General features: G+C 43.5%; 1 protein-coding gene across 3 annotated transcripts in view; it reads right to left on the bottom strand.

The window, feature by feature from the left end:
- Positions 1-23,156, bottom strand: part of Frmd6 (FERM domain containing 6) — a 242,514-nt gene that overhangs the window by 120,913 nt on the left and 98,445 nt on the right. The window contains exon 3 of one of the 3 annotated variants that reach the window (XM_031357087.1): positions 9,392-9,496. The exons of the other annotated variants lie outside the window; for them this stretch is intronic. The gene's annotated coding sequence lies outside the window, so the exon portion shown is untranslated. The remainder of the gene's footprint in view (positions 1-9,391; positions 9,497-23,156) is intronic. 3 annotated transcript variants of the gene reach the window in all.

Genomic DNA, 23,156 nt, shown 5'->3' with positions numbered 1-23,156 from the left:
ACAAAAGGGAAACAAGAATGTGATTCAATTCTATTTAATTAAAATATGTTTTTAAATGTTAACATATTGAAATCATGTAACTTTTCTCATCATAATGCAATAAAAGTTAAAAACGAAAAAAGAAAAAAACCTCAGAGCCTTGTGCCTGCTGGGGAAGCATGCTATTTCTGAGCTATACTCTTTATAGCTTCATAGCTTTAAATTCAATTACGTGATATTTAAAATTTATTAGTAAAGTTTGTGTTTTAAACTTTTTGTTCTAAGTCATAAAAAATAGCTAATAATGGTCAATCAACTACAAGCAATGATTTTCCTTTCTTCTTTGAAGACATCAAACATTGAAAGCTGAGAGAGGGAGAGAGAGAGAGAGAGAGAAGAGAGAGAGAGATTGAGAGAGAAAGAAAGTCCTTAGCTTTTGGGCAATTTGAGATTTTTTTTTTTTGAATGTGACATGGTAGAAGGTATGGTGACCCGAAAGAAAAGCACCTTTGGCATTTATCTTCCAACGCCTTCTGCCAGAGGTCCCTAGGTGGAGGACTGTCCTGGGGCTGAGCCTATGACTAGATCAAGGGAGGAAAGACAAGTAATCTGGGGAAATAATAGAGCTTGTAGAGCACTGCCTATTACATCTGCCCACACACTAATAGATGCTCAATCTTGTGGTGACTCTGAAGCCATGGGTAGCTGGTAGCAAGAGGGTCGGCTCTCAATCCTACCTGTGAAAACATTTCTCCTCAACACCTTTCCGAAGCTCCTCAGCCCAAGGAGACTCCACAGACATGGCTTCAGGCTCTTTGCATCTTGGGTAATGTGATCTACAGTCTGTACTATACCATATTCTTCAGAAAGTCTGTGTTAAGAGTTTAAGATGGTGGGGCAGTGGTGACACATGCCTTTGACCCCAGCACTTGGGAGGCAGAGGCAGGTGGATCTTTGAGTTCAAGGCCAGCCTGGTCTACAGAGTGAGTTCCAGGACAGCCAGGGATATCCAGAGAAACCCTGTCTTGAAAAACAAAACAAAACAAAACAAACAAACAAAAAAAGAGTTTAAGATGCTTAAAGAAAAGCCTAGTCCCTAACACATCAGGGGAGGATCTGAAATCTGGAGGAACCAGCTGGCTGAGCTGAGTCTCCTGTCAACCCTCTGCCTCATCTTCAGTAAAAACTAAATTCCAGTCCCAGAATTTCTCACCAGTCTTAACACACTACTCCACTGTAAGCTCTTCAATTCCATTTTGATGGAACGTGTACACCCCGTATCCCCCCCATCCCCAACGCTGTCCTTTGTTACTTGTAAACCTTTGCCTGCCTGGTGATCCCCTCCTGTCCTTTAGAGCTCAGTCATAACATAACATCATCTCTTCCTTCAGCTGGCCCGTGTCCACCTCCTCCCCATGTCTTCTTCCACTGTTTCCTGAGCAATCCATATGCTTATGTACACGGAACAACTCCAGTATCGTCCCTGTGTGGGGATGCTCTCTTCCAGTTGTCTGCAAATCCAGAGAGCACAGCTTTTTCAACTCCAAACCACAACCGAGGAAGTAGCAGGCAACAATCATATGACAGACACAGAACAGTCTCCTTGGACCCTACGCACAGCACATTATAAGGCTAGGATAATTAAGGCCAGGCTTCCTAATCAAGTTCCTAGTAGCTCTCCTGGTTAAAATGAACATTTATGGATGATTCTTTCACATAGTTTAAAGATACTGTTTTTAAAAATAAGAAAAAAAAAGGAAGAAGAATCAGAGAATAGAAAGGTTACTAAAAAATAAAAACTATAAAAGAACATAAAAATTCAATAGGAGGCTTGGAAAATATTGTTGGAGTAACTTAGAGAGCAGAGAAGCCATTCAACCTGAACATCTTTGTATCTTGCACAAAGATAGCTCACTGGTCTGTCTCTCACCCCTGGTAGCCAGAGCTCCTTCACAGCATGGACTGAATCTCTTTCTTTCCTATCAGTACTCCAATGTTTAGTACATAATAGTTGCTGACACGTATCTACTAAAGTAATGAAGGGTGAGCATATGAAGAAGCGAATGTACACAATAGCTGAGTTAGGGCTTGAACGAAGATTGGATATAAGCAGCCTTGGTGTTTTAGAAAAGGACTTCTGCCCACAAAGGGCCAGGCAAAGGAGGCAGCAGGTTCCCAACATTACAACCCAAAAACGGAAAAGATGGACCTACAGACAGATGTAAGAAGTCTGGGAAAAGAAGGGGGAGGAGGAAGCTCACTGGTTGATATTGGTTGGTCTTTGGGGGACCATTGTTTGACCAGTGCATCATCAATACTTTTCATGATCTCTCTCACAAAGATACCACAGGTAGCTATACTGTCATCACCAGGGGCATGTCCCTTTATTTATGGCTTTACTTTCCAAAGTTCCAGTTGCCTAGAAAGTAACTATGGCCCAAAAATATTAAATGGAAAGTCCCAGAAATAAATCATTCATATGTTTTAATTTACTTTTCTTATAGCACGTTGGTATAATTATTCTATTCTTAGTTATTAATATTAATATCTTACTGTGCCTAGTTTACACATGAGTGTTTATTCTAGGGATGGATGTTCAAGAAACAAGACAGAACATCAATAAAAACTTATGCAGATGAAGGGAGGCTACGACACGTATTTCCTGGATGCCAAGGCAAAGCTGTACAGAGATAACGATCTGTCCAAAGAGTCTAGAGACAATAGACTGGTCATAGACTTTTGATTTGAGGAAAAGAATCTGACTGTGTTTGTGTTGTCTTGATGCTGGGCTACCCTCCCTGGCACAGGAATTCTCAGGCTTCCTGTGAGTCCTGTTTCCCTGGCCCTCACACAGCCAGGGCTCCCAGACTCTCTGAAGATCAAGGCTTCCAGCTCCCTCTCTCAGATCATGCAGTAGCATTCTCCCCAGCCCCCCATTCCCCACCCCCTGCCCTGAAAACCCTGTGTGGGAGAGTAAATAATCAGGTTTGGGATGTAATGGTTTTCTTCTGTTTTGTGTTACGGGATCTGATGCACACACACACACAAACTGCCCAGAACCTCAAATAATTACAGTGAGACTACTCTGCTTCCTTCTCTTGGCCGCAGCAGACAGGCGGGAGCCTAGACACTACAGACAGGGCGCAGTGACTGCTGGATGGGAAAGGCGGGGACCAGGAATGAGGGATGTAACAGAACCACAGGCTCAGTTTCACAGCGTCGTGGCACTGGGCGGGAATGGGGGAAAGGCCCTGCCTACAGGACCAGGGACTTGCCTCATTCAAAAATCACTTACTAGGAAGTCCTGCCAACAAACGATTACGTGAGGGGAAAGGCAACCTCATGTACCTAACGCAACTCATCCACAAGGCTATCATTTCTGTCATGAACAGCCCACATTTGCTCTCTGGGCACCACCAACAGCACTCTTCTATGAGGAGAGAGAATGGTGTGGTGAGGAGGGAGGTGTTTTGGCTTTGTCGGAAATAAGATAGCAAATGCAACAGACTAGTAAAAACGAAGCAGCTTTTAATACACGGTTCTGTAGAAAGAGACCCTGGTGTGGAGAAAAGGCCAGCGTGGCTCGCTGATTTGGAGGAAGACTCTTAGAATACTCTCATCATTTCTTGTCCAACTTCCCATAGGCCAAGCCTTGCTCCCTTCCCAAAGTCCTCCTCTCACTGGCCTAGTATACAGAGACTCATCCAGTGAACAATTTGGGGCTTGGGACTGCCCCTGTTTTCTGATAGGCTCCAAGCAGATGTTGCCTGCTGGTCCCACGTACCAAGTAGAGGGGAGAGAGAGAGAGGTCTGGTGTCTCTGGCTCCTCTGTGACCCCAATGAACTCTAAACTCACCTTCTACTGAAAAATGGACCACAGCAATCTGTTTCTTACAGGGGTTACCTATAATTTTAAAGTTTTCCAATACCATGATAGGTATCACTGGGTAGTGAAAATAGTAAGGCTAAATTAAAGAAATTTAAGGAAGAGATAATAATGTGGAAGGTGCGCCCACTCATTTCCTTGTCCATCAGGATTAGACAGGGCCAGTTCATTCTTTGATCTCCATGACCATGACACCCCCCACCCCCATATTAAATGTGGAGTTCACTTTCTGTCATGTGGTGCAAACACAGCCAATTTCACAGTCTATTTGAGCAAGAAAAGACTGACCAGGTCATCTGATCTAGCATTTCCAAAGCTGAAATGGTTGGTGCATATATGTGCATATGTGAATGTGAAAGGTGTGCATATGTAACGTGTGTACTTGTGTTTGTGTGATGGTGTGATTAAATCTGTAGAGCTGTATTTGAGTAGTTGTGCACAAACTGTGCATGTTTATGTTTATGCCAGTGTCTGCATATGGATGTGTACGAGGGAATGTTTGTGTGTGGAATGGGAAGAGCTTTCTTTCTTCAGGCCAGGATCCCAAGAAGGAGCTGCCAAGTGGTTTCTTGACTCATCCTTTCGATGACCTTGAAGCATCACAGGAGGATACAGGGGTATGGCGGGAGGAGGTCCTTCCCCCCCCCCCCCCCCCCCCCCCCCCCCCCCCCCCCGACTCAGGAGAGAGCAGGCGTTTCCTAGTCTCAGGGGACTAACCCAGCTTGCTTCTGACTAAGTCATCAATTTTTCAGTTGACACTAATTTTTTTGACCCTCCAGAGTCAATGGCATGGAATCTGGGTAATTAAGAGTCACTGCAGATTAGTTTAGAGCCTAAGGATTAGCTGTAGGAAGGATTAGCCATAGATGTATTGGGACACAAGGGGTCTCACTCCTCCTGCCTGCCCTTTTAACAAATGAATAAAGTAATGGTTGCTAAATCTAGTTGCATTCCTCTTCAAAGTGTCTCAAAATGGATAAATATTATATTGTCAGTTTTTCAAGGTGTACATACTGCCTCAAATTATAGTGGGGGCTGAGCTATCAAATAGCCATATTCTAGGTCCCAAGTTAATCCTAAACTACTTTGTCTACTGGGTGACTTTTCTGTAGATGGAATATGACATTGTCACAGGCCTGGCACAAATGAATATTTTAAACAAAAACTCATTTGTCTCAATCTATCAGACTGTTGAAACAACAGACCCCAGAGAAGTGGGAATTTCCCCAGAAATTTCATGCTGGGAGAAAGAAAAGGGCAACAAGAGGGGGCACTTGTCTCCCTAGGGAGATTTCACTTCAGGATCCCAAAGGTGGATCTCAGGGGTTGCTAGATCTCTTTGCCTTTGTTCCTAGCGTGGTCACATTGAATACATCTCCTTTTTCCTGCTTTCCATGTTTAATTTGGTTCCTATTACTGACTTATTAAGGATGGGTGCCTGGACCTGACTTGGGTATTGAAATTGTTTATTGAAATTTATTTAGGAAATATAGAGATACAAAAAAAAGTGGGAAAATTGCTTGTAATTCTACCTCTTAGATATTGCAAGTCTGAATTTAAGTGTAAATATTTAAAGAGACTTTTTAGTGGGAACTTTTTTATGGCCCCACGCTACCAGAAGAGTTAATAGTATAGCAACCAGACCTAGATCACCTGTTTGTAGCCTTTCTGAGTTGTTATTAATTATAAAATGCCATAGACTGTGAGGTTTGTCTCTTTGGCATCTGATGACTTCAAAATCAAAGTACAAACACAGTGTCTAGTAAGTACCTGAGTTCAGGTTCAGAAACGGAGTGTTTGTTCTTAATAGGTCTCACCAGAAGAGCTGGCTAGCACTCTGGTGGTGCTATCAGGAGTTAATTCCATTCATTATGGCTCTTGCTCATGACCATGATTCCCCTAAAACATCCTCTTGTCTGGCATGGTGTCACCTTGGGAATTAAGATTTCAACACATGAATTTACTTTGTGATGGGACACAAAAATTTTTACTACCAAGCTGATAAAAAAATCCCATATCTATCAACTGTTTTGATACACCATACTTTACACCATGTGCTTAGACATGAAGTTTTGTTCTGTGTGCATAATAACAGAGGATAAACAGCTCTTTGAATGTTTCTACACTTTAATATTCTGAAAGAGAAGAAATGTTATGTGCTGAGTGATATTTTTTTAAAGATTTATTTTATATAAATTTCATATAAATACACTGTAGCTGTTTCCGGATACACAGTAAGAGGGCATCAGATCCCTTTACAGATGGTTGAGAGTCACCATGTAGTTGCTGGGAATTGAACTCAGGACCTCTGGAAGAGCAGTCAGTGCTCTTAACTACTGAGCCATCTTTCCAGCCCTGTGCTGAGTGATATTTATACATGTTGTAAAGGCTGTTCGACTAAAAGTATTAAAACTGAAAAAGAAGAAATACTTTGCTATAAACCAGGAGTTGGTAAAATTTTTTTGAAAAGGGCAGGTAATACGTATTTTAGGATTTACAAATAAGATCTCTGATAAAACTGTTTAAGTCTACCATCGCAGCACAAAAGCTGCTATAGAAAAGACATACATGAACTGGGGAATTTGTCTCAGTAAAATTTTATTTATAAACACTGAAACTGAATTCCATAAAGTTCTTATATATGTCATAGAATTATATTCTTTTAGCTTTTTCAACCATTTCAAAGACTGTAAAAAGTCCTCTTTACATGTAGGCCACTATAGCAAGTGGCCCATTCATACTGCAAATTATCCATTCATACTAACAAGGTAATAATATATCTGCACCTAGCCACAGACCAAGCCACAGCATTAGTAAGGATTCTCTCTCCATCCTTCTTCTAGACTTGACACCCTGCACCCACACCCACTCACATCTACACCTATTATCTCCAAGCCTTTCAGTAGTAGGTGGGTCACCCTTCCCAGGTTCCCAGGTTCAAAATTGCTCTTGTCTAGCATGAAGGCACACACTTGTAGTCTCAGGAGGATAAATGTTAGCTTGGTCCAACCTGTCCCATAAGAACTACCTTGCACAGCTGGGAGTGGCAGCATAGGCCTTCAGTCTCAACCTTCGGGAGGCAGAGGCAAGAGGACAGATAGATCTCTGTGAGACCCAGGGCAGCCTGATCTACATAAAGTTCTGGGTCAGCCAGAGCTATGCAGTGAGATCCTGTCCCCAAAGTAAACTAAAACAAAAGGACACACTTCCCATTGACAAACAGTCAGTGATGTTTCTTGGAGTATCTAATTATCTCTCCAGAAGTCATTCACATCAAGGAGTGACTGGTAGGGACCAGCTATCCTCTGGGAGGTTCCACTTTACAAATATGTAGTTCTGTAACTAACTGGATGTTGGGGAAGTCCTCTTTGAGCACAGGATCGTCAGCTGTTCATTCAGGAAGGTGATTTTGATGCTATGAGGCTGGTCAAGAAGGTTAAGGTAATTGCTCTGCCAACTGTTTAGCCAGGGAAGTAGAGCACTAGTGACATAAAGAAATTCAAAGTTCAAATCACAGCTGGGCAGTGGTGGTGTATGACCTTAACTCCAGCACTCATGGAGGCAGGGGCAGGTGAATCCTTGTGAGTTGGAGGCCAGCCTGGTCTACAAAGCAAGTACTAGGACCACCAGGGCTACATAAAGAAACCCTATCTTGAAAAACTGAAACAACAACAATAAAACAACAATGACAACAACAATAACAAAAAAGAAAGAGGGGGAGAAGAAAGAAAGGAAGAAAGAAAGAAAGAAAGGAAGGAAGGAAGAAAGGAAGAAGGAAAAGAAAGAAGGAAAGAAAGAAAGGATGGGAAGAAGAAAAGAAAAGAAGGAGAGAGAGGTTCAAATTAAACAGAAAGTCCAAATTAAGATAGAGACTCTTGTGTTGTTGTCCAGTAAGACAGTCTGGGACAATTCTCTATACATTGTACTTTGTTTCATGTCCCCAACTTAAGTGGTAGTAGCTAACATTAAAAAATTGCCAATGTTCAACATGCATTATGCCATGTAAACTAGTGGCTATAATGATGTCCAGGAATGGATCTAGTCTAAAGACACTCTTGTTCCCTTCTCTTAGGCTATTAGCTTATTGAATCACTGGAACCCAGGATGTTAGACTTTCCCTAGGAATCTCCTGCTGGAGAGGAAAAACCTGAAGCCCAGGGGGCAGCCAGAGGAGGAACTTGTCCCCTGGAGAAAAATTTACAGGTTGTTAGATGAGTTTACTGGTGAGCTGAGACAGTGGTGGGCAGGGATGGCCTCTGAGCCAGCCGCTTAGCTGTTTGTATCTCTTGGCTTCTGCTTGAACCTAACTCTGCTGTGGTCCTGCTTCCTAGTGTGGCCACCTGGAGAATACCCCCCTTTCTGCTTTTCACTGAGTAAAATTGAGTTATTGAGGTTAGAGGTTAGGTGGCTGAATCTGACTTTTTGGGGCACACGGACTATGACCCGAAGTGTGATAACATTGTCTTCCATGGTCATTTTTCTCTTGGAAAAAAAAAAAAAAAGGAAAGTGGCCTTAAGATGAAATGGAGGGAGGATCCTAGAAGGTGAGTAGGTGAACAGAGGGCAGAGATGCCAACTTTGCTTAGGCAAGATGGGGGTGCTGAGGAAAGGTGCCAGCCGTGCCATTGGCAGGAGGCTTCCATGACGACCCACGCAGCGGAGGACAGCTGCTGGGAGGAGAGTGGGAGCAGTCTTTCTCTTGACTTGAGTACTTTTTGGTGACTAACTTTTCAGAGTCATAAAGTGAGTAAATCATTTCTTCCTTTTCAAAAACATGAGCACATAGAGATAAAGTGAAGTAGAGTCCAGGATCGTGGATAATGGCTTTACGACAGCCTCAGGGGCCATTGCTTTTATCCAAGTGTCCCTATTTCATGGCTTTACATGTGCATAAATGATCAAAGTAAAAAATCTGCTCCCCCCCCTTTTTTTCATTAAGCAGCAACCCAAGCTTGGAGGCAGTTCTCGAACCTTTTAGTAAATTTGCAGAGATTTGTAAAGCTCTGAAGAAAACGCAAGTGTAAAGGACAGAACCTGGGAGGGAGGTTTGGCAGGATCCCTCAGACTGGCAGAGGAGGTGGGGTAGACCTGAAACTTCAGCAAGGATGCACTCACCCTGAGAGAGGAGGGGGGTGAGCTACTCAGAATGAGATGGCAACTCTCCTTCCCAGAAAGACATTTTAAATCCAGGGCGAGAGAGAAAATGCCTCTCTGAGTTGTCAGGAAAAGGTAGCCCTAGGGCACCCAAGTGCTTCTATCTAGGGGCTTTGAGCCAGCCAACTTTCCCCAGCCATGAGATTTCCTTGGCTGGGGGAGAATACTAGGAGTTGGGGTCAAGAGAAGCCCCTGACCCTAGCTCAAAGGTCACATCTGTACACCTCAGTTACTTCAGGAAGTCAGGGCCGAAAATACACCTTATCTCTATGTTCTAAAAATGGCTGCCAGATAGCTTTTTCTTTAATCACTCAATTTTCATTTCAAAGCTAAGTGTTAATAGGTCATTACAATAATATGCAAATGACTAACCAGAATATTGGCAACTGCTGCTTGCTGCAAGCCCTTGACATTGCTGTCTTCATCTGATCGTAGTTCCACTTCAGCTGGCTCTCTGCCTTTGGGCATGGCCGAGGTCTGATGATTCAGAGAAAGGCAAATTGCTTAGCTAATTAAAATCTATACTTTTTTTAAAAAATAAAACAAACCAAAAAACCAAAAAACCACTTTTTTTTGTCTTATATTGTCAGGCAAGGTTGAATGAGTACAACTTTCTTTGTGAAAAAGCTAAAAATAAATTCTGGGCTTAGATGTTATAGATGAAATTGCTGCCTTAAATTCTAAATTGCAGAAAAATAAAGGCTTCCTACTGAGCTTGCGATTTAGCTGGGAGGAGTAGACTCTGCTGTTACTGCATCCCTTGCAAACCCGAGCACCGGGTGGGGGGTGGGAGGGCTTGAGGGACACCCAGATCCCTTGTGCTAAATAGCAACAGAAAATTCTGCTGCCTTTGGTGATTGTAATTCCACATCTATTCCGGCCTTTCCCACTCTGCCTGCACCACTCTGCAAGAGTCAAATGGATTTTTGAAGTCAATGGCAAGAGAGTATTGTGATTCCTGTTGATAACTAAATTATGTGCCAATTACTTGCATTCTTCTAAAATATGGTACTAAATGGAGAAAAAAAAATCAAGTCCCCGAGACTTTGCACATATTTGCTGCCTACTGTAGTAATTGTCTGGGCTCAGGGCATTGATTCCCCTTGGTAATTCCAAGAAGGGCTTTCTGCACAAGGGAAGAGAAACAGCTGTTTACTATAGCTTTTAGGGAGAAACCAGAATGCTAAACTATTTAAAACTTAGAACATCAACAGTGTCACCTCGAGTTTATAAAGTTCATGTTTGCAGTTTCAAGCTCTCTGCTGACTCTTTAGGAGTCTGAGTTATATGTCTAGAGATTGGTCACTGATTTGAGAAAGGTAGAGATTACTGGTTCTCCATCCAAACCTGGGAAGACCTGGGGCCTTGGTCTGGCATCACACCATTCAGAGATTAGAATAGTTTCTAGAGGGCACAGAGGGCAGAGAAGTCAGAAGACTTTAAAAACATTTGCTTCTACATTGAAGAAGAAGAATTTACCCTGGGAAGTTGTCATCATTCAGTGGACCTGACCACTGGGTCAAGCCAGAGTGGCCGAGGAGGCTGTACTGCCTCTGAGAAGTGGCAGGGTGCCAAAGGGGCTGCCAGGGCCTGCCTTGAACCTGTGCCCGCATAGCCCACCCACTGCTTCTGAGTTGTTCTTAGATGCCTGCTCACTAGCTACGCAGGGTCTAGGTTTGGCTCTGGGACCATGCACTTGCTGCCAACGGTCGCTGTCATGATTTCTGGCTGGGGCCTGCTGTTTTGGTCTGCTCAGCTAGTTGCTTTCCTTTTTTCCCTCTCTACTACAAAGCTATTTTCTCTCATCTCTCTTTTTAATATTTTCATTGCCAAGGATTGAAAAATGGGCTTAAGGAGTATTTAAACAAAAGTGGACATGATAGCTCTTCTGATTGAGTAAAGCCTCGGTGTTGCTTTACCTTAGTTTACATTTTTACCTTTTAACAAGCAGCAACGGATGGTTTTAAAGAAGTCTTGTGACTGTAGCATTGGGAAATGTGGCCGGACCCCAGCTTTGTGGTAGCTGCGGCACAGAGTTGGGCAAAGGAGCTGTGATGAACTCGTCGCTACCATACATATTTGAAGAGTCCATTGACTGAAGCTCTTTATAGACTGTTGGGTAAATGGGGAATCATGGACTGTTGAACGCTGCCTGCACTCTAGCAGAGTCCTGGAGCTGCTGGGACCTCTCCTATCATGTCAGACTTGGACTTTCTTTCCTTCTTGTTTAAAGGGCATAAAATCATAGAATCCATATAATCTGCGGAGTCATCCTGACCCACATGTAGATCTGTATCTAATATTATTTGGATCTGGACAAGTGTCAATGACATTGTGGCTGTGTAATAAAATTTTTATAAAAAAGAAAGAAAGGAAGAAAGAAAATGGGGGCATTTTCTGTTGGAGAGAAAGCCGTGATGCTATAAAATGGGCTTCTTGTTCTTTCTTTAAATTCCATAAACTAACCAACCAACCAACCAACCAACCAACCAACCAACCAACAAACAAAGCTGAGAGAAGGAGGCAGCGGCTATCACACAGAATGCTAGCGGACCTGGGTACTGTGGGCTTAGAAGTAGAGCATCTTAGAAACTTGTTTTACCATTCCTTTACTTCTCTTCATTAATCTTTCTGATGTGCATCTTACTGTATGCATAGAATGTTCTAAGTAGCTAACATTCCAGAGCTCATCTCGTCCTTACACAATCCTTTAAACTAACCTTTTATCACCTTTGTACAGATGAGGAAACCAGGGTACGGAGAAACCCATCCATGTTGCGATCCCACAGCATGGGGAAAGCTGTCTTTCCTTTGTATGGCTCCGGTGTTTCAGTCAAATGTGAGTGCTAGTTCTTCGGTCCCACACCTGTGTTCTTATCTTTTTCTGTGCTGGTAAGTCCTTTTTGTTGGCGCTATATTGTCTGAATGCTATGTAACCTTTCATGGTCCGAGGCAGGCATTGCCTCCTTCAGATAGCCTCTACTGATTGCCTTTAGCCAGAGTCACTCTCCTTATCCTAAAAAGGCAAAGCACCCATTTTACCATGGGGCTCGGGCTACATTCTTCCCTATAGGCTAGTGCTGTGAGCATGCGCAGACCTGATCTATGTAAATACAAGCTAAGCTTTCCAAGGTTTTGCGCCTTTGACCTCACCCACCTTCCACCAGGCCTGGCTGAGGCCTTGGACAATTAGACAATTCCTGTTGCTGAATTTATCACATGACAGGCACATACACACCACACAGGTGATGTTTCTGCATGAGCAACGATGTTTGATACACATTGCAATTAAGCTCTTTATAAAAATGCTTATTATAAAATAAATATATTTATATATGTTAGTCAGAAACTACCATTTTTTCCTGAGGGGCAAGGCACTGTGTACTACTGTCTAAACAACCTAGAGCAGAGCAACAAATCCAACCTGAGAAGCTCATTTGTAGGATGAGATGGGTATAACAGGCCATTGCTCCTTTGTTCTTTCTTTAGGAAACAGGGTCTCTCTGTGTATGCCTGGTGGTCTTGCAACTTGTTACTTAGATCAGGCTGGCCTGGAACTCAGAGATCCACCTGCCTCTGCTTTCCCACGTACTGAGAGTAAAGGCACGCCTCACCCAACCAGAGTTCTCTACATTCTCTTTTGTGAAACAAGGGATTTTGGTTGGGCTGTTGGTATTCCCACTGCCCTTTCTGGACCTAGGAATTTGTGCACCAGGTCAGTGGGGACTCTGCTCAGGAGAACTTGCCCACCTGCTAACCTGTCCACATGGGAAGCTGTGTTCATAAACCACAAAAGTATCCCCATTTAACCAGAGTCCAGAGCAATGGCTCAGGTCACAGCTGCAGGAGTGCAGGGTGGAGAGGTCAGAATCAGCATATAAAAGAAATTAGATTAGAAAAGACCTCCCTCCTGGTCAAACAGGTGACAGAGAAGTCACTGAAAAAGCCTGCTCTAGGCCAGGGATCTATAAAGGTCACAATGTGCAGCCCCCGAAGCCACTGGGGACCAGTCTTCTTTTTTTTTTTTTCCAGCCACAGCCCACTCTATTCCTGGGACTGTTTAAGAAACTCTCTCGGCTTCTAACTGCTGTCTTAGTGTTCCTTTCTGATTGCTCTAGGACCCAAGAACCTGGACATCCCGGTACCCACAGGATCCATGGGGTCCCAAAACATCCCCGGGTACCCACAGGATCCATGAGGTCCCAAAACATCCCCGCCTTTAAAAAAAAGATTTATTATATTTATTTTATGTGTATGAGTACATTGTAGCTATACAGATGGCCATGAGCCATCATGTGTGTGGCTGCTGGGAATTGAACTCAGGACCTCTGCCAGCCCCGCTCGCTCCAGCTCCGCTCGCTCCAGCCCCGCTCCTTCCCCGCCTTTTTAAAGAGAAACACATTCAAAGTCCTTATCTGGAACATCCCCCCCCACCCACTCCCACCCCTACCCCCACCCCCATCTATACCTTAGCCACGGGGTACTTAAGAAAGAATATGCCTCTCCTAACCTTCAAGCCGGAAGCCGGCAAGTGGAGTAAACAGAAGAGTGCACAAAATGTTTTCGAAAGGACTGCAAGTATCTCTTTACAATAGAGTTCGAACACTTCTCAACTTCAGTCATACACAACTTCCTAAGACTGAAGTCATTAGACTGAGGGCTCTCAATTCTGACTGTTCCTCAGAGCCCCTGTAGAAATATACATTCTCTTCTCTCTCTCTCCCTCCCTCTCTCCTCCCCAGCCCTCTTCCTCCCCTTCTTCCTTCCATCCCTCCCTCCCTTTCTCTCTCCCCCACCTCTCTTTCCTGGAAATTCCACAAAGCTTTCATAGCTCCTTTGGCTGTGACATGTGGGTCGAGAATCACTGTGGCAAAACAAGACAGAAAAATAATAAGCAGCACTCCCTCCCTGGCTTGTCTGTTGCCATTGCTGCTTTTAATCAAAAGGGTTACAACAGGAACAGGAACAGGAACAGGAACATTAGTTTTTCAGTGACAAGACTCGAAGTATTTCACAGCTGTGGAAAACAATGAGCAGCTGTGATCTTAGCAGCAAAGTAACATTTTCCCCCCACAAACAGAACCCGAAATACATAAAACCCAACATACTCCAAAGAAGAGAGAGCACAGACTGAAGATCGGGGAGCTTCCATCCATGCTAGAATGTCACTAATGAACTACTGGCAACATGTTAGTGTTCAAACCAAAAGGCAAGACCCACTATTGCCTCAGGATCTAAGGAAGGCAAGCTGTTGTTTCCTGAGAAATCATAATCAACTGTAGTCTGTAACCATATGGCGAAGCTAGCTAGTACTTTCCAGTCTATAGCAGGTAATTGATCTGAGTTCTTATCTAAGACTTGCCAGCCAATAGCAGATAGCTGATCTGTGTTATTAGCTAAAAACCAACCCATCTTAGCTGGCTTTTCCAAGCGATAGAAGGGGGTCCTCTTGGCGTTTCCGGTATGGCCGATTCTGATAGCTGTTAGTGTGTGGACTTAGACTGTGCTCTCCTCTTTAACGTCTCTTACTCCTTTCCCAGTGAAACAAACCTTTCTCTATGGACATGGGGGAAAGATGGATGGTGAAGACTGGCCTGGAGGTTCTACTACAAACGCTGTCTACCTCAGAAGGGAGAAAAGTCCGGAGGGCAGCCTTACACTGCTGATGTTTCCTACCCAGGAACAGAAGGGGTGGAAGGATGCTCATTTCCTCTTCTTGTCTCTAGAAGTATGAGAAATAGCCTGGCTGTACCTAGATTCCATACTGACGGAATCCACCCTGGTGTGCTCACCTCACATACCCTGGCAACATGCTCAGCCATGTCAACCTATTTTGTCTGATCTTTGGTTCAGAAAGTCAGAATATTTTTTCTCTTGAAAACAAGGAAATATACATTTTATAAAGAGGAAGTGGACTTCATATATATGTATATGTGTATGTGTATATGTGCACATGTATATATGTGTATGTATAATAAAATATCAAGCTACCAAGTTCTGGTTTGTCATTGAAAAATGAAACAATTGCTTGCTCTAGAGGAAGATAGAAGTGGGAACAGACGTTTACTTAGACTTTCTCTTTGAGATGAAGTATAAAGGGTAGCAGGGCAGAAAGACTCTGCTACTGGATTTGCTACGACAGAGTGAGGGCTCGCATGTCTGACACAATTCTATGCTCACAGAAGTTTCAAAGAGCAGAGGCCCGGAGGGGACAAGAACTCAGTAAGCAGCAGCCTGTATTCCTAGCACAGCTCCATTAGTCACTGGCTATTTGTTGTGGAGAGACGGACTTTTTGTTTGCTAAAGGGCTGGGTGAGAGCAGCTACACTTTCTGGGAATGTCCTGTCTGCTCCCACACACATTCCCTACCTTCCCGGGGAAAGATGGACGGGGAAGACTGGGCTGTAGGCTACGCTACAAACACTGTCGGTGTCAGAAGGGAGAAACTTCCTGAACTGTTTGTTGGCGGTGTGTAGAGTTCTACCCTACTCTCCTTGATAAAACGTCCTCCTGTGTGAATGAAAATAGGGACACGGGGTCACTAATGCCACACTGAGCTTGAGGGCCGTGCCATGCAACGCTTCAGGTTACTACCAAAAGTAAAAAGTTGGTTTAGGTAAAAATACTACACAATTCACTTGTATCCTAAAGGAAGAGACAAAATGGTATGACACGGCCACTCCACTTACACGACTGTTAGTCCGGAGTCAAATTAAACAACAGGCCCTTTAAAACAAACAAACAAAGCCACCACATTATCCGTCTGGCTCTGCCTCCGTGTCCTGGGGGCCTCGGCATGATGTCTGCACTGGACAAGCATGTGTGGATAACTCTGGGATGTAGCCTCTCTAGCAGCGGGCTTGAGGAGCTTTTAGCCTTTCATCAGCTAGAAGGTCAAGTAAAAGGTTCCTCATCTGAGGACCACCCAGTGTAGGTGGGTTTGTAGTTCGCAGTGGCTGCTCTCCCAGGAGCGCATCCTCTGCAGTGGGCGTGGCCAGGAGGTAAGAAGAGGCTGGAGACTCCTCCCTCCATTTTAGGTGCCTCAGGCTGGGCAGTGGAGGGCTCCTGAAGGACCTGAGTGCGATTGTGTTTTGGCTTAGTGTGTATGCTTTTCCCGGTGTAAAATTGTTCTTTGGACAGTTCAGGTGACTTGTTGCATTTATTATAGCTTTGAAAAAAATAAATGTAAAAAACCTCCAACGATTGCACTGTGGTTAGAAGCTTTATTCCCAATATGTTTATGCCACCCTTATTTCCTGTTATTTTGAGGAGCTACAAGGAGTCTCTCTTCCCTGATGGCTTATTTAGTCTTTCTTGTATCATAATAAAACTACATTTCATTCTAATAAAAAAGTATTGAGTTTCATGAATTTCTATTTCTGCCTTCATTGTCCTTTATATATTTTTAACAAAGGACACATTTAAAAAAAAATTATTTGTAAGCTAGCCTGTTAATTAAAAATGAATAATAGCTAGTAAGTGGAAATTGTAGCTTACATAATAATCATAACTCTGTCTGGGGCTGTATATTTGGGTAAGAAAGGTAACCCCATTTGCCTTTATCCAGAGGAATGAGTTACGATTCAGAGGCTGCATTGCTGTTACTATGGAAACCAGAAAATGGACCTACGGTGATTCAGGAGACCTTCTAGAGTCTCAATAATTATGTCATTTGAAGAAAAGAAATAAAATTTTAATCTTAATGTGTAGACTGCTTATATCATTTTACACATACTTTACTAGAATGTTCTCCAGTGTCAGCTGATACATCCCTTGACCCTTTGGTAATTTCCTTTAGCAGCGGCTGACAGGCCTTTGAGAGACTGGGCTAAAAGGTTTACTGAACCCCCATGATGACGGTACAGCTTCCCTCTGTACAGGGCTTCAGGGTTGGGAGAGAGAACACAAACACACGATGTCCTGTGTATAAGAAGAGAACTTTAAAGATGACAGGCAGTGACTCACAAACCTGGATAGGGCTACGGGCAAAAAGACATCTTATTCTTGTTTTGGTTGAGGCACCTGAATGAACACCAGCAAAAGCCAAGGGGCTCTTCTACGCTCTAGGGAGCAGAAGTTTAGACCAAGGTAGGGGCTGTTGCTGTTGTTTTTAAATAATATTTTCTTCTAGTTTTTTTAAAAAAAATAATGTGTGCTAATTGCCGAGTATTTTAAAGTGTAGTAAGTTTAGAGGAGCTCGTCAGGGTTGGCTATGGTTTTAGTGAACATACTGTTTGCTGTGTCTTCTCTCATGGCAGGGAACACAGAGTTGGGCAGTGAGGAAGTGGAGAGAGAACTAGGAGCCAGCTACTCCCTCCCCAGACCTTAGGGTGCACCTGCAGGGACGGAAATGCTTTCGCTCTGCCTCACCTCTGGAGGTCCCAGACTTCCCAGGAGCATCACAGGTTGACAACCACATCGGCAGTTGTCGCTGCATGATAGAGTAGGACTGAAAAGAGCATGATCATTCAAGCCAAAACATACAGAGTGACAATAATTATCAGTGGGGGTGGGGATTCAATTATCCTGCAGTCTTTATTTCTTGTTAAAATTTTAAAAACCCTAAATGTTGGAAAATAGTGTGTACTGGCTGGTTTTGAGTGTCAACTTGACACAAGCTGGAGTTATCTCAGAGAAAGGAGCCTCCCTTGAGGAAATGCCTCCGTGAGATCCAGCTGTAAGGCATTTTCTCAATTAGTTATCAAGGTTGGGAGGGCCCATTGTGGGTGGTGCTATCCCTGGGCTGGAAGTCTTGGGTTCTATAAGAGAGCAGGCTGAGCAAGCCAGGGGAAACAAGCCAGAAAGGAACATCCCTCTATGGCCTCTGCATCAGCTCTTGTTTCCTGACCTGCTTGAGTTCCAGTCCTGACTTCCTTTGGTGATAAACAGCAATATGGAAGTAAGCTGAATAAACCCTTTCCTTCCCCACCTTGCTTCTTGGTCATGATGTTTGTGCAGGAATAGAAACCCTGACTAAGACATAGGGAAACAAAAACGAAAATAATTTCCCTAAGGGTTTCTTATTAGTCCCACGGGCAGGTATCTCTTTAATAACTCAGCTGAGTGTCAGTTCATACCCTTTTCCACTGATACTTCCGCCCATTTCTTGGCTACACTTTCATCATTGTTGACCAATTTCTTCTTGGTATCCTACACTCAAAATCATGCCATGCGGGTTCATCGCTGAAAGATAAGAAAGCTCAGTAACTTCACACTTTGCTGTCTCTGCATGAACTGGCCAGTCATAGAGAGACTTGGAAAGCTGCCATGGCTGGTCAAGGACCATGGCATATATTTGTCGTTTGCATGGTGACTGGTGGACTGCATCCACAGCAGTGAAGCTTCACACTACACAGCAACTCAGTTAATGAAGGTAGATGAAATAAATGTGAACTATTGTTGGCCACGAAACATCGTTTAACCAACACTTGGCATCTAAACCACGTGCCTGCTTGTCCCTTGAACAATGTGAGCTGTCTCTAGATTCATAGTTGAATTCTTTTTATGATGTCATGACCATAAATCTGTAATTTCATTTCCTGTTCCCTTTGAGTTGGCATGACATCGTGAGATATCTTCACTAATGTGTCTGGTAGCACTGTAATGATTAATGAAGCAGCTTCCCAGGAAGAAGGGTTGCAGTGAAAGGCCAGCAGATGCTGTTTTCTTAGGAAGAAAGAAAAGAAAAGCAGGATAGATATTAGGAAGAAAATGGCCATGAAGTTAACAAGTCCATTTTCCAGCTGGGTATAGTGAGTGGTGTGTGCCCTTAATCCCAGCACAAGGCAGAGGCTGGCGACTCTCTGAGTTCAAGGTCAGCCTGGTCTACAGAGTGATTCAGCTAAGGCTACACAGAGAAGCCCTGTCTCAAAACAACAACAACAACAAAATTCAAACAAACAACAAACAACAACAAAAACAAATCTACCCAAAGTCCATTTTCCAATCTTTAATGATGACCATGATGACGGCCATCATAGCGAACATCTACTGAGTGCTCTCTCCAATCCAGCACTTTAAAAACGAATCTTTACATGACCTCATTTATTTTCTTCCTCATCTTCATTTGTTGTTTTGTTCCGAGATAGGCTTTCCCTTTTTACCTCTGGCTATCCTGAACTCATTTTGTAGGCCAGGCTGGCCTCAGACTCAGAGATCCACCTACCTCTGCCTCTCCAGTGCTGGGATAAAAGGCTTATGCCATCACATCCAGCGCTTTCTTCCTCATCTTGACGTAGGCTCAAAGAGATTTATGGGTTCTACAAGGTTATAGATTAGCTGTGGCACGGCCCGTACTGAGACCCACTTCTGGGTAGAACTGTCCTTGACTGCTCTGCACACTGCCTAGTGAAGGTACTTTTTCCGATTGCAAAATCCTCTTATGCTTGCTGCCTTGAGGTGCTTAAAAGGACTGAGGCTGGAAGCATGCTGCCCCTCAATCACTTCTTTTAATTAAAAGCTGCAACCATTCTTGTTAGTCCTAGAGGACTCTGGCTTGTGGGGTACCACGTCTGTTTTCTGGCCCCATTAAGGAATACTACCCCATAAACCAGATCCTTCAGGATAGGGGACCTAGAAGGTCTGGGCTCTCCAGGGAGACTTTCTTCAGGATTTACAAGCTTTACAGTAACTATTAGATGCAACACAGCTGGGTGAGAAGCAAGGAATTTTCCCTTCTAGATTTAGTGTCATAGTAGCAGGCACTGAAGACCATTCTAACCAAGAAATAGAAGGGAGTCTTCCTGACCGGTACAACTTAAACCACAGCTCTCTAGTCAAACAGTTGGAAAATTCTAGATATTTCTTTAGTGAGGTACCTAAGACACGTCACCTAGATAGCGAAGTCACTGGTATGTCAGAAGAGCCTGAGAGGCCTTCTTCGTGGCATATCTTTCATTTTTTACAAGCCTGTTACTTTCCATAATCTTTACTAAGGTGAGAAATCTGACTTTAGTTTTTAACTCCTTTATCATGTATTAATTTCTGGGAATTTGTTTTGAGAAATGCTGGACCATGGCTAATCGATAAAACTGGAGATGAACAGTGAACTTGGAGCTCTTTTCAGTCCCTGAGCCCAGGGCGAGGGGATGCTGACAGGGAAGGAGTCGGCAGTGGCCACCAGTGACCTCCTCTTTCTGAGCCTGGCAGCTGCACTGTCCTCAGTGGTGTGCTTTATCTCTCTGATGGTAAGAGTGACACAAGCCTCCTGCTTTGCCTCAGCTTCCTCCCAACCAAGCACCTCGCTTTAACCTGCCTGGATACTGAAGGCTCTTGTTAGTTTATTGGAAGGATAAGAAAGTCCATTGGCAAAATCAAAACCAAAACAAAGATGGAACCGACCAATCAACCAACCAATGAAATAACCATTCACTCAACTACCCCCACCCACTCAAACAGCCAGTCAACCACTAACCAGCCATTGTAAGAAGCAACAGGCATCTGTGTTTTAAAACTCACACACAGTAAGATACTCTCAGTGTGACTTCCTGAAATCACTTAACTTCTCCCAAACACACACACACACACACACACACACACACTTACACAAATGTATTCTTTATACCTATTCCCAGTAGAGTGGGGTGTGGCGGGAAGGGAGGTGAGCGATTTCACTTTCTGGATCTCCACTATGTGAATCCTGTCCTGGGTTTGGACACGTTATTGTCTGTGTTTGGATGGGGAAGGGGGGAAACCAGAAAGCCTGTACACTTGAGAGTTCTTTTCAACAGGAGTGACCTCCAGTGACTGTCAGAAACTATGGCACCAGCTAAGGTGCGTGGTCCCCAGAGATGGTAACACCTGAACCAAGGTGTTTATGTGGTGTGTGTAAGACTTTGTGAGTTCCCATTGCTCCTGAGGTAGGTTTTGAGGCTACATCTCTGATCTTTTAGAGTCTGTGAGCCTCTTTGATTTAATTCTCTACTGTTTGAAGTCGCCAGAAGTCTCTTGAGAACTGGCAGGAATGGTGAATGGCTTATCCGAGTTGGAGCTGGGAACAGCCTTTGATGATAATGACTTTAGGGGATCTGAGGCTCTAGGTTTTTTTTGGGAGATTTCCAGGCACTCACATCACTATGTCTTCAGGGATGGAAAGCTTATCATTCCCCATTGGGTCTCATTCCTGCAAAACCCAGATGAGTGTGGGGGGGAAGGGTATTCTGCTCCTTGTATTTCTAATTTCTAATTTTTGTTATATAACCAAATAGAGACTACAGAACGTTCTATTTTAATTTTCAGCTTTTCCTCATGCTGGTTTTGTTAGGATCCAATGGAAATTCACCTTTTAAATGTATAAAACTAAATTATAAGGAATAGTATCATCATCATCATCATCCTCATCACCACCACCACCGTCACCATCCATCACTCTCATCATTGTCATTATCATCTTTATTTCGATGCCAGAGAACATGATAACTAATAAAGAAAATAAGGGTGAAAGTAGTCAGCTGGACTCTTCTTTCCAATGGCCCCCAGCTCGCAGGAGTTTCTATCTACCTGATGTAACCTAAGCCTCACTTCGTTCTGCAGAAATCGAGGAAGGATAGGGATGTCATTGTAGCTAATATCAGTTTGAAGGACCCTCAAGGTTGTCTCCTGGAACAGGGACAGGAATCAAGCTGGTGTCATTTGTACAATGCCACCAGGGATCAGAGGCTTTCTTCTCCATAGTTCCAGAGAAATTGTCTCATCTTTTTATAATGTGACTTCAGAGAAAATCAATGGTTGCACATTTTCATGCTAAGGCTATTCCTATACCCCAGAGAGTTATTAAACAGTCTAAAAAATAGCTGCAACAGCTATGATACCTTTACTGTGGAAAAATAAGGCAGCTAGTGACCTCACCATCAACTCGGGATGCTGCATCTCCTCAAAGAATGCATCCTGCAACAGCTTGGCGTCCCAGAGTATGGACCCCGCTCACTTCTCCTCAGCTTCATAGAGATAGTGTGAATTCTCATTAATAGCTCAGGGTCCTGAAACACTGAAAGTCCCTGGTCTCACAGAGGTGATGGATTCTTGCTCAGTGGTCCCATTATTGATGCCTTCAGCTTAAATAGCTAATATCTATGACAACAGATAAAACAACCAAACTGTGGTAACACTGCCACATTGTTCTGGAACTTTCTGTTACTAGGTATCATCTGCAACAAACTAGTCAAATGACTGAAGCCCAAGCCAAGTTCTCACAGCTTTGCTGAAGAAACTTTTCAGACACTAGGTGTAGTTGTTTGCAAAGTGACATGGGAAACACACACACCTGTTACAGATTGGGTGGGAAACGGGCTCATGACCAGAGCAATAACAGCAGCAATAGCAGAAAGAGCTGGGGCTCTGTGAGCCCACATTGTGCATCAGGAACCTGTATGTTCCATAGCTTTCCAAACTCTAATCCTTGCAACAGCAAGCATTCCTGGTTTATGGAAAGGAAACCAAGGTAATAATCATGATTAAGTCACGTAGTTGGTAAACAACAAGCATGGATACCCATGCCTCTAAAGTCTTGGCTTTCAGTCTTTTCTCAGCCCTGTCAGTAGGGACTGTTTTCATCGGAAACATAGCTAGGCGAATTCCACACGGGATCATCTGCTTATTCTGAGTGTTTTTATTTTTTAAAACTTAAGTGGCCTACTCACAATTTTAGGTCATAAAATTGTACTTAAAAAGAAGTAAAGTCCCTTGTTGTCCCCTCTGGGTACAAATTTAGGTTGCATGTGCTTGTGTGTGTGTGTGTGTGTGTGTGTGTGTGTGTGTGTGTGTGTGTGTCGGGGGAAGGCTATTGGGAAGGGATGAACAGCCAGGGAGTCTAGGACACATTTTCTGGAGAGATAAAAGGGGACTCCTGGGGTAAAGATTATATATTGATATCACAACCACAGGGACACAGGGACAGCATGGGGGGGGGGTGAAGGGGGAAGAGGAGGAAGACTCCATCTTCCCAGGCTTCCACGAGAGGAAAAATTCTGAAACTACAACAGGACAGAAGGGAATCTTGGAGTTGTAACTTCAAAGCTAGATGTTTGCTAGATGTAAATATTGGCTGTTTGTTGTTTTTGTTTTCTTCTTTTCTTTTTCTTTCCTCCTCCTCCTCCTCCTCCTCCTTTTCCTCCTCCTCCTTTTTTTTTTTTTTTTTTTT

The sequence above is a fragment of the Mastomys coucha genome, unplaced genomic scaffold, assembly GCF_008632895.1.
Source record: "Mastomys coucha isolate ucsf_1 unplaced genomic scaffold, UCSF_Mcou_1 pScaffold6, whole genome shotgun sequence".
NCBI lineage: Eukaryota > Metazoa > Chordata > Mammalia > Rodentia > Muridae > Mastomys > Mastomys coucha.
Note: the sequence above shows the minus strand (reverse complement) of the source record. Positions and strands in the feature narration are given on the sequence as shown.